This window comes from Azolla caroliniana, unplaced genomic scaffold (genome assembly GCF_043228905.1).
Source record: "Azolla caroliniana isolate FFs.n. ecotype wild unplaced genomic scaffold, voAzoCaro1.0.p SCAF_14, whole genome shotgun sequence".
NCBI lineage: Eukaryota > Viridiplantae > Streptophyta > Polypodiopsida > Salviniales > Salviniaceae > Azolla > Azolla caroliniana.
The window spans coordinates 2457540-2469340 of NW_028230449.1; the positions used below are offsets into that span (position 1 = coordinate 2457540).

At 35.2% G+C, this 11801-nt stretch overlaps 7 non-coding genes across 7 annotated transcripts; all 7 read left to right on the top strand.

The window, feature by feature from the left end:
* Positions 1 to 4080: 4080 nt before the first annotated feature.
* On the top strand, positions 4081 to 4152 carry TRNAQ-UUG (transfer RNA glutamine (anticodon UUG)). The gene has a single exon. It is a non-coding gene; the product is annotated as a tRNA-Gln (tRNA).
* Positions 4153 to 6966: 2814 nt separating this feature from the next.
* Positions 6967 to 7038, top strand: TRNAQ-UUG (transfer RNA glutamine (anticodon UUG)). Its single transcript has one exon. It is a non-coding gene; the product is annotated as a tRNA-Gln (tRNA).
* A 498-nt stretch (positions 7039 to 7536) lies between these two features.
* Positions 7537 to 7608, top strand: TRNAQ-UUG (transfer RNA glutamine (anticodon UUG)). Its single transcript has one exon. It is a non-coding gene; the product is annotated as a tRNA-Gln (tRNA).
* Positions 7609 to 8018: 410 nt separating this feature from the next.
* On the top strand, positions 8019 to 8090 carry TRNAQ-UUG (transfer RNA glutamine (anticodon UUG)). The gene has a single exon. It is a non-coding gene; the product is annotated as a tRNA-Gln (tRNA).
* Positions 8091 to 8860: 770 nt separating this feature from the next.
* Positions 8861 to 8932, top strand: TRNAQ-UUG (transfer RNA glutamine (anticodon UUG)). The gene has a single exon. It is a non-coding gene; the product is annotated as a tRNA-Gln (tRNA).
* Positions 8933 to 9680: 748 nt separating this feature from the next.
* On the top strand, positions 9681 to 9752 carry TRNAQ-UUG (transfer RNA glutamine (anticodon UUG)). Its single transcript has one exon. It is a non-coding gene; the product is annotated as a tRNA-Gln (tRNA).
* Positions 9753 to 11372: 1620 nt separating this feature from the next.
* TRNAQ-UUG (transfer RNA glutamine (anticodon UUG)) lies at positions 11373 to 11444 on the top strand. The gene has a single exon. It is a non-coding gene; the product is annotated as a tRNA-Gln (tRNA).
* Positions 11445 to 11801: the final 357 nt, after the last annotated feature.

Sequence of the window (11801 nt, forward strand, 5' to 3'; positions counted from 1 at the left end):
AGTAACTAATTAGCTGGTAATAGCTAAATTAGCTATTGCGAATAGCTAGTTGGCTAATCTGGTAGCTAAATTAGCTATTGCGAATAACTAGTTAGCTAATCTGGTAGCTATTTAGCTATAGTCATATGCGGCTAATTAGCTAGTTAGCTATTCTGGTAGCAAATTAACTAGTCATACACAACTAATTAGGTATTCTAGTAGCCAAATAACTATGTTCATATTTTTAAGTAGCTAATTAGCTATTATGGTAGCTAATTAGCTATAGTCATAGGCAACTAATTAGCTATTATGGTAGTTAAATAGCTATTATTGGTAGCTAATTAGCTATTCTGGTTACTAATTAGCTATCCTCGCAGTTAAATAGCTGGTAATAGCTAAATTAGCTGGTAATAACTAATTAGCTACTAGATTAGCTAACTAGTTATTCCCAATAGCTAATTTAGATATAATCATAGGCAACTAATTAGCTATTTTGGTAGCTAAATAGCTATCATTGGTACCTAATTAGTTATTGTGGTAGCTAATTAGCTATCCTAGCAACTAATTAGCTGGTAATAGCTAAATTAGTTATTGCAAATAGCTAGTTAGCTAATCTGGTAGCTAATTAGCTGTGGTTATATGCAACTAATTAGCTAGTTAGCTAGTTAGCTATTCTGGTAGCTAATTAACTAGTCATACACAACTAATTAAGTATTCTGGCAGCTAAATAACTATGATCATATTTTTAGGTAGCTAATTAGCTATTCTGGTAGCTAATTGGCTATAGTCATAGGCATCTAATAAGCTATTATGGTAGCTAAATAGCTATGATTGGTAGCTAATTAGCTATCCTGGCAGTTACATAGCGGGTAATAGCTAAATTAGTTGGTAATAACTAATTAGCTATTGGGAATAATTAGTTAGTTATTCTAGTATCTAATTAGCTATAATCATATGCAACTAATTAGCTATTCTGGTAGCTAATTAGCTATCCTAGCAACTAATTAGTTGGTAATACCTAAATTAGCTATTGGGATAGCTAGTTAGCTAATCTGGTAGCTAATTAGCTATAGTCGTATGTAGCTAATTAGCTAGTTAGCTATTCTTGTAGCTAATTAGCTAGTCATACACAGCTAATTAGCTATTCTGGTAGCTAATTAGCTATGCTCATATTCTTAGGTAGCTAATTAGCTATCCTAGCAGTTAAGTAGCTGGTAATAACTAAATTAGCTATTAGGAATAGCTAGTTAGCTATTATGGTAGTTAATTAGCTAGTCATACACAATTTATTAGCAATTCTGGTAGCTAAATAGCTATGCTCATATTCTTAGGTAGCTAATTAGCTATTCTAGTAGGGCATTAGATATTTTGGTAGCTAATTAGCTATAGTCATATGTAGCTAATTAGCTAGTCTAGTAGGTAATTAACTATTGTCATAGGTAGCTAATTAGCTATTGTGGTAGCTAAATAGCTATGATTGGTAGCTAATTAGCTATTCTGGTAGCTAAATAGCTATGTTCGATATTCTTAGGTAGCTAATTAACTATTCTGGTAGCGAATTGGCAATTGTTATTAAGCTATTACTAGTACCTAGTTAGCTATGGTCATATTCTGAGGTAGCTAATTAGCTATTACTGGTAACTAGTTAACTATGGTCATATTTTGAGGGAGCTAATTAGCTATTCTAGTAGCTAATTAGCTATTACTGGTAGCTAGTTTGCTATGGTCATATTTTGAGGTAGGTAATTAGCTATTCTAGTATGGTCATATTCGGAGGTAGCTAATAAGTTAACTAAGTAAGCTCAAAAGTCAAAGCAAATGTTGAGATAAATGTAAATACCTGAGGTACATCAAGAAGATGAATGGGATGCTCCTTGTATTGACTCCTTCCAACACGTTTCTTGCATAAATCCTTCTTATTGGGTGAAACCCTACTCTCATTAGTCCAAAATATTGTGATTATATCCTTGATTTCTGATGTTATGGGTGTCATTGGCTTACATCTTGTTGTTAGCGTTAGTAGACTAGTTCCTTCACCCGAGGAAACTATCCGGTTCAATGTATTGTACACACTTTTTCTACTAACACCAATTACCTTAAATAACACATTGATGTTAATATCGTCAACATCACTATTAAGTAACATCATTAGACTAGACCTTTTTAAGACAAGATCATCTTCTAACCTGCTTATGGATACGAAACTATTACGGAGATTATTTACTAGTACAAATGTTACAAACAGTTTTGGCAATCTAGGACCGAACAATGGTGGTAACTGAGTGTAGAATGATGGCAATGGAGGAGTGAATTCCGTTGCATCGAACAATGGTAGATGATGCTTTGAACGTATAGTGACGACAACTAAGAGTAGAATGAGAGCAGTGGAGAAGGAGTGAACTCCTTCGGATCGGAAAGTGGTAGTAATACACAACCAAACATCAGTGGCAATTGAGTGTAGAATGATGGCAATGGATGAGTGAACTCCATCAAATCGAAAAGTGGCAGCAATCCAAGACCGAACAATAGTGGCAACTAAGTGTAGAATGATGGCATTGGAGGAGTGAACTCCGTCAGATCGAACAGTGGTAGATGATGCTTGGAACGCACACTGACGACAACTAAGAGTAGAATGACGACAATGGAGAAAGAGTTAACTCCGTCGGATAAAAAAGTGGCAGCAATATACGACCTTCACAGTAACGACAACTGAGTGTAGAGTGGCGACAATGGAGGAGTGAACTTGACACTTGATGCTTGGACTAAATAATGGTGGCAATGGACGAGTGAACTCCGTCGGATCGAACAGTGGCAGATGATACTTGGATCGCATAGTGCCGGTAACTCAGTGTCAAATGGTGGCAATGGAGTAGTGGACGCAATAAGGTTTAGAAATAGTGGTAGTAATATAAGCCAAACTACTCAACCAGAGATAGCCCACGTGATGTGGCAATGGATCATGCATAATGAACCTAGGAATTCGGTATATAATTTGTGGTGCACATATCAATTTATGTTGCACATTTATGGTATTCATTACGACTAAACTTTTTATCAAGTCATGTTGCACATCCCTTTGAGATTCCATTTGAGACTACATTTATATATCACTAACATAATAACATTTATGGAGGTTCTGCAGTCTAGTGGTTAGGACATTGGACTTTGAATCCAAGAGCTTGAGTTCGAATCTCGATGATAGGACCTCAAATGCATATAATGAGAAATGAAGTCCTATACATTGGAATTTGAATCCAAGAGCTTGAGTTCGAATGTGCATAAAACCTCGATTGCCTATAAAAAGTAATGAGCTTTAATCATGAAGATATTAGAACTTAATACTTTCAACCTATGAACGTGAACGCATTGGTTTTGGAAAGAAGAGATTGAGAATTCATGCTCTTCCTCTAGCTACATAGCGCTTTATATGTCCAACACTTATCTAACTAGGAATAAACTTAATCTTGTGAGTAAAGTTATAATCAAATCATGTTGCACATCCCTTTCAGATTCCATCCGCGACTACATTTATATACCACTAACATATTGTTATTTTAACCCAACCGGACTATGATATGTACAAAATACACAATAATGCTGGAATGATCAACGTTTATGGATGTTCTATAGTCTAGTTGTTAGGACATTGGACTTTGAATCCTAGAGCTTGAGTTTGAATCTCAATAGGACCTCAAATGGATATCATCCGAAATGAAGTTCTATACATTGAAAATTGACTCCAAGAGCTTGTGTTCAAATGTACATAAACCTCAACTGCATATCAGAAGTAATGAGCTTTAATGATGAAAATTTTAGAACTCGGTACTTTCAAGCTATGACGTTGAATGCATTGAATTTTGAAAGAAGAGTTTCATAATTTATTGTCTTTCTCCGACGACATAGCGCTGTATCCATCCAACACTTACTTTGGAATAAACTTCGTCTTGTGAGTAAACTTTTAATTAAATCACGTCACACATCACTTTTGAGATTCCATTGGAGATTACATTTATATATCACTAACATATTGTTATTTTAAGCCAACCGGACTATGATATTTACAAAACACACAATAGTGCTAGAATGGTCAACATTTATGGAGGTTCTGTAGTCTAGTGGTTAGGACATTGGACTTTGAATCCAAGAGCTTGAGTTCGAATCTCAATAGGACCTCGAATGCATATCATGAGAAATGAAGTCCTATACATTGGAATTTGACTCCAGGAGCTTGAGTTCGAATGTGCATAAAGCCTCGATTGCCTATAAAAAGTAATGAGCTTTAATGATGAAGATATTAGAACTTAGTCCTTTCAACCTATGAACGTGAGCACATTGGATTTTGAAAGAAGAGATTTAGAATTCATGTTCTTCCTCTAGCTATAGAGCGCTTTAAATGTCCAACACTTATCTAACTAGGAATAAACTTAATCTTGTGAGTAAAGTTTTAATCAAATCATGTTGCACATCCCTTTGAGATTCCATCCGCGACTACATTTATATATCACTAACATATTGTTATTTTAACAGAACCGAACTATGATATGTACAAAACACAAAATAATGTTGGAATGGTCAACGTTTATGGAGGTTCTATAGTCTACGGGTTAGGACATTGGAATATGAATCCAAGAGCTTGAGTTCGAATCTCAATAGCACCTCGAATGGATATCATCAGAAATGAAGTCCTATACATTGAAAATTGACTCCAAGAGTTTAGAGTTCAATTGTACATAAACATCGACTGCATATCAGAAGTAATGAGCTTTAATGATGAAACTTTTAGAACTCGGTACTTTCAACCGATGACGTTGAATGGATTAGATTTTGAAAGAAGAGTATCAGAATTTATGGTCTTTCTCCGATGACATAGCGCTTATCCATCGAACACTTACCTTACTTGGAATAAATTTCGTCTTGTGAGTAAACTTTTAATTAAATCACGTCACACATCACTTTTGAGATTCCATTGGAGATTACATTTATATATCACTAACATATTGTTATTTTAACCCAACCAGACTATGATATGTACAAAATACACGATAGTGCTGGAATGGTTAACAATTATGGAGGTTGTGTTGTCTAGTGGTGAGGACATTGAACTTTGAATCCAAGAGCTTGAGATCGAATCTCAATAGGCCTTCGAATGCATATCATGAGAAATGAAGTCCAATAAATTGGAATTGGACTCCAAAAGCTTGAGTTCGAATGTGCATAAAACCTCAACTGCATATCAAAAGTAATGAGCTTTAGTGTTGAAGATTTTATATATTAGTAGTTTCAACCTATGAACTTGAAGGCATTGGATTTTGAAAGAAGAGATTGAGAATTCATGCTCTTCCTCCAACTACATACCGTGTTATATGTCCAACACTTACATACCTAGGAATAAACTTAATCTTGTGAGTAAAGTTTTAATGAAATCATGTTGCACATCCCTTTGAGATTCTATCTGAGACTACATTTATATATCACTAACATATTGTTATTTTAACCCAACCAGACTATGATATGTACAAAATACACAATAATGCTGAATGTCTACGATTATGGAGGTTCTATACTCTAGTGGTTAGGACATTGGACTTTGAATCCAAGAGCTTGAGTTCGAATCTTAATAGGACCTCGAATGGATATCATGAGAAATGAAGTTCTATACATTGAAAATTGACTCCAAGAGCTTGATTTCTAATGTACATAAACCTCGATTGCATATCAGAAGTAATGAGCTTTAATGATGAAAATTTTAGAACTCGGTACTTTCAACCTATGACGTTGAATGCATTGGATTTTGAAACAAGAGTTTCAGAGTTTATGGTCTTTTTCCGACGACATAGTGCTTTATCCATCGAACACTTACCTTGGAACAAACTTTGTCTTGTGAATAAACTTTTTATTAAATCACGTCACACATCACTTTTGAGATTCCATTGGAGATTACATTTATATATGACTAACATATTGTTATTTTAATCCAACTGGACTATCATATGTACAAAACACACAATAATGATGGAATGGTCAACGTTTATGGAGGTTCTATAGTCTAGTGGTTAGGACATTGGACATTGAATCGAAGAGCTTTATTTCGAATCTCAATAGGGCCTCGAATGGATATAGTGAGAAATTAGAAATTAGAAATTCTATATATTGGAAATTGACTTCAAGAGCTTGAGCTCAAATGGACATAAACCTCGACTACATATCAGAAGTAATGAGCTGTAATGATGAAAAGTTTAGAACTCGGTACTTTCAACCTATGATGTTGAATGCATCGGATTTTAAAAGAAGAGTTTCAAAATTTATTGTCTTTCTCCGACGACATAGCGCTTTATTCATCCAACACTTACCTTTTTTTTTCTTTTTTTTTATACTACTTTAGTATTTTTTTATCTTTGGCTTGCCCAAAGGCTATACCTCACTCGAAGTCATGTTTTATTAGCAGTTCATAGTCCATCGGGGTGTACCGAATGGTACGAGTGAGATACATGCACAGGATGACCTCTAGGATATGATAAGACTCGCAACACGCTCCATCATGCAACTTGTAGATAGGCTACATTTTACCTTCGTCATCGTCGAAACCGTCATTGTTGCCACCGTCACCATCTTCGTCGTCATCACTTACGGGCACAAACCGCCCTTCAATGTCACCATTTTGCGTCCTCGCCACTATCTTTGTCGTCATCACTTACGGGTACAAACCGCCCTTTTTAGGTACCACATGTATGTTGGTGCGGGGAGACTCGAACCTTCAACCTAGCGGTTGGAGTGTCCCCCCATTACCATTACACCATCCAACACTTACCTTACTTGGAATAAACTTCGTCTTGTGAGTAAACTTTTAATTAAATCACATCACACATCAATTTTGAGATTCCATTGGATATTACATTTATATATCACAAACATATTGTTATTTTAAGCCAACCCGACTATGATATTTACAAAACACACAATAGTGTTAGAATGGTCAACATTTATGGAGGTTCTGTAGTCTAGTGGTTAGGACATTGGACTTTGAATCCAAGAGCTTGAGTTCGAATCTCAATAGGACCTCGAATGCATATCATGAGAAATGAAGTCCTTGCACCACGTTCCATCATGCAACTTGTAGATAGGCTACATTATACCTTCTTTACCGTCGAAACCGTCATTGTTGTCACTGTCACCATCTTCATCCTCGTCACTTACGGGCACAAACCGCCCTTCATTGTCACCATTTTGTGTCCTCGCCACTATCTTTGTCGTCATCACTTACGGGCACAAATCACCCTTTTTAGGTAACACATGTATGTTGGTGCGGGGAGACTCGAACCTTCAACCTAGCGGTTGGAGTGTCCCCCCATTACCATTACACCATCCAACACTTACCTTACTTGGAAGTAATAAACTTCATCTTGTGAGTAAATTTTTAATTAAATCACGTCACACATCACTTTTGAGATTCCATTGGAGATTACATTTATATATCACAAACATATTGTTATTTTAAGCCAACCGGACTATGATATTTACAAAACACACAATAGTGCTAGAATGGTCAACATTTATGGAGGTTCTGTAGTCTAGTGGTTAGGACATTGGACTTTGAATCCAAGAGCTTGAGTTCGAATCTCAATGGGACCTCGAATGCATATCATGAGAAATGAAGTCCTATACATTGGAATTTGACTCCAAGAGCTTGAGTTCGAATGTGCATAAAACCTCGATTGCCTATAAAAAGTAATGAGCTTTAATGATGAAGATATTAGAACTTAGTACTTTCAACCTATGAACGTGAACCCATTGGATTTTGAAAAAAGAGATTGAGAATTCATGCTCTTCCTCTAGCTACAGAGCGCTTTAAATGTCCAACACTTATCTAACTAGGAATAAACTCTATCTTGTGAGTAAATTTTAATCAAATCATGTTGCACATCCCTTTGAGATTCCATCTGCAACTACATTTATATATTACTAACATATTGTTTTAAACCCACGTGGACTATGATATGTACAAAACAAACAATAATGTTGGCATGGTCAACGTTTATAGAGGTTCTATAGTCTAGTGGTTAGGACATTGGACTTTGAATCCAAGAGCTTGAGTTCGAATCTCAATAGAACCTTGAATCCATATCATGAGAAATGAAGTGCTATACATTAGAAATTGACTCCAAGAGTTTGAGTTTGAATTTACATAAAACAACGACTACATATCAAAAGTAATCAACCTTTAGAACTTTCTACATTCAAACTAAGAAGTTGAATGAATTGGATTTTGAGACAAGAGTTTGACAATTCGTGGTGTTTCGCTAGCTATATAGCACATTACATACTCTTATTTTAAGCCAATCAGACTTTGATATATACAAGACACACACTAATGCTGGAATGGTCAACGTTTATGAACATTCTATAGTCTAGTGGTTAGGACGTTGGACTTTGAATCCAAGAGTTCAAGAGAACGAATCTCAATAGGACCGTGAATGGATGTCATGAGAAATGAAATTCTATACATTGGAAATTGACTACAAGAGCTTGAGTTCTAATGTGCATAAAACCTCGACTGCATATCAAAAGTAAAGAGTTTTAATGATGAAAATATTAGAACTTAGTACTTTTAACCTATGAATGTGAAGGCATTGGATTTTGAAAGAAGAGATTGAGAATTCATGCTCTTCCTCCAACTACATACCGCGTTCTATGTCCAACACTTACATACCTAGAAATAAACTTAATCTTGTAGGTAAAGTTTTAATCAAATCATGTTGCATATCCCTTTGAAATTCCATCCACGACGACATTTATATATCACTAACATATTGTTATTTTAAACCAACCGGATTATGATATGTACAAAACACACAATAATGCTAGAATGGTCAACGATTATGGAGGTTCTATAGTCTAGTGGTTAGGACATTGGACTTTGAATTCAAGAGCTTGAGTTCGAATCTCAATAGGACCTTGAATCCATATCATGAGAAATGAAGTCCTATACATTCGAATTTGACTCCAAGAGTTTGAGTTTAAATTTACATTAAACAACGACTGCATATCAAAAGTAATCACAACTTGATGACGAAGCCTTTAGAACTTGGTACATTCAACCTAAATTGAATGAATTGGTTCACTAACATATTGTTATTTTAGCCCAACCGGACTATGATATGTACAAAACACACAATAATGTTGGAATGGTCAATGTTTCTGGAGGTTCTGTAGTCTAGTGGTTAGGACATTGGACTTTGAATCCAAGAGGTTGAGTTTGAAATGAAGTCCTATAGATTGGAATTTGACTCCAAGAGCTTGAGTTCGAATGTGCAGAAAACCTCAACTGCCTATAAAAAGTAATGAGCTATAATGATGAAGATATTAGAACTTAGTACTTTCAACCTATGAACGTGAATGCATTGGATTTTGAAAGAAGAAATGTAGAATTCATGCTCTTCCTCCATCTCGCATTGGATTTTGAAAGAAGAAATGTAGAATTCATGCTCTTCCTCCATCTATATAGCGCTTTATATGTCCAACACTTATCTAACTAGGAATAAACTTAATCTTGTGAGTAAAGTTTTAATCAAATCATGTTGCACATCCCTTTGAGATTCCATCGGCAACTACATTTATATATCACTAACATATTGTTTAAAACCCAAGCGGAGTATGATATGTACAAAACAAACAATAATGTTGCCATGGTTAACGTTTATGGAGGTTCTATAGTCTAGTGGTTAGGACATTGGACTTTGAATCCAAGAGCTTGAGTTCGAATCTCAATAGAACCTCGAATCCATATCATGAGAAATGAAATGCTATACATTAGAAATGGACTCCAAGATTTTGAGTTTGAATTTACATAAAACAACGACTACATAACAAAAGTAATCAGCCTTAATGATGAATCCTTTAGAACTTTCTACATTCAACCTAAGAAGTTGAATGAATTGGATTTTGAGACAAGAGTTTGACAATTCGTGGTCTTTCACTAGCTATATAGCACATTACATATTGTTATTTTAAGGCAATCAGACTTTGATATATACAAGACACAAACAAATGCTGGAATGGTCAACGTTTATGAACATTCTATACTCTAGTGGTTAGGACATTGGACTTTGAATCCAAGAGCTCAAGAGAACGAATCTCAATAGGACCGCGAATGGATGTCATGAGAAATGAAATTCTATACATTGGAAATTAACTCCAAGAGCTTGAGTGCTAATGTGCATAAAGCATAAAACCTCGACTGCATATCAAAAGTAAAGAGTTTTAATGATGAAGATATTAGAACCTAGTACTTTTAACCTAAGAACATGAAGGCATTGGATTTTGAAAGAAGAGATTGAGAATTCATGCTCTTCCTCCAACTACATACCGCGTTCTATGTCCAACACTTACATACCTAGGACTAAACTTAATCTTGTGAGTAAAGTTTTAATCAAATCATGTTGCATATCCCTTTGAAATTCCATCCGCGACGACATTTATATATCACTAACATATTGTTATTTAACCCAATCGAATTGTGATATGTGCAAAACACACAATAATGCTGGATGATCAACAATTATGGAGGTTCTAGAGTCTAGTGGTTAGGACATTGGACTTTGAATCCAAGAGCTTGAGTTCGAATCTCAATAGTACCTTTAATCAATATCATGAGAAATGAAGTCCTATACATTAGAATTTCACTCCAAGAGTTTGACTTTGAATTTACATAAAACAACGACTGCATATCAAAAGTAATCACAACTTGATGACGAAGCCTTTAGAACTTGGTACATTCAACCTAAATTGAATGAATTGGATTTTTAGAGAAGAGTTTGAGAATTCGTGGTCTTTCGCTCGCTATATAGCACATTATGCGGCCAACACTTGCGTAATTTTGAACAAATTTCGTGTTGTGAGCATAGTTTTAATCATGTTGCACATCCATTTGAGACTATATTTATATATCACTAACATATTGTTGTTTTAAGCCAATCGTATTTTGATATATACAAGACACACAATAATGCTGGAATGATGAACCTTTATGGAGGTTCTATAGTCTAGTGGTTAGGACATTGGACTTTGAATCCTAGAGGTTGAGTTCGAATGTCAATAGGAGCTCGAATGCATATCATGAGAAATGAAGTCCTATAGATTCGAATTTGACTCCAAAAGCTTGAGTTCGAATGTGCATACAACCTCACTGCCAATCAAAAGTAATCAGTTTTAGTGATGAAGAGTTTAGATCTTAGTAGTTTTAAAAGTAATCAGAACTTGATGACAAAGCCTTTAGAACTTGGTACTCTCAACCTAAATTGAATGAATTGGTTCACTAACATATTGTTATTTTAACCCAACCGAACTATGATATGTACAAAACACACAATAATCCTGGAATCATCAACGTTTATGGAGGTTCTATAGTCTAGTGGTTAGGACATTGGACTTTGAATCCAAGAGCTTGAGTTCGAATCTCAATGGGACCTCGAATCCACATCATGAGAAATGAAGTCCTATACATTAGAATTTCACTCCAAGATTTTTAGTTTGAATTTACATATAACAACGATTGCATATCAAAAGTAATCAGAACTTGATGACGAAGCCTTTAGAACTTGGTACATTCAACCTAAATTGAATGAATTGGATTTTGAGAGAAGAGTTTGACAATTCGTGGTCCTTCGGTTGCTATATAGCACATTCTGCGACCAACACTTGCCTAATTTTGAATAAATTTCGTGTTGTGAGCATAGTTTTAATCAAATCATGTTGCACATCCATTTGAGATTCCCTTTGAGACTACATTTATATATCACTAACATACTGTTGTTTTAAGCCAATCG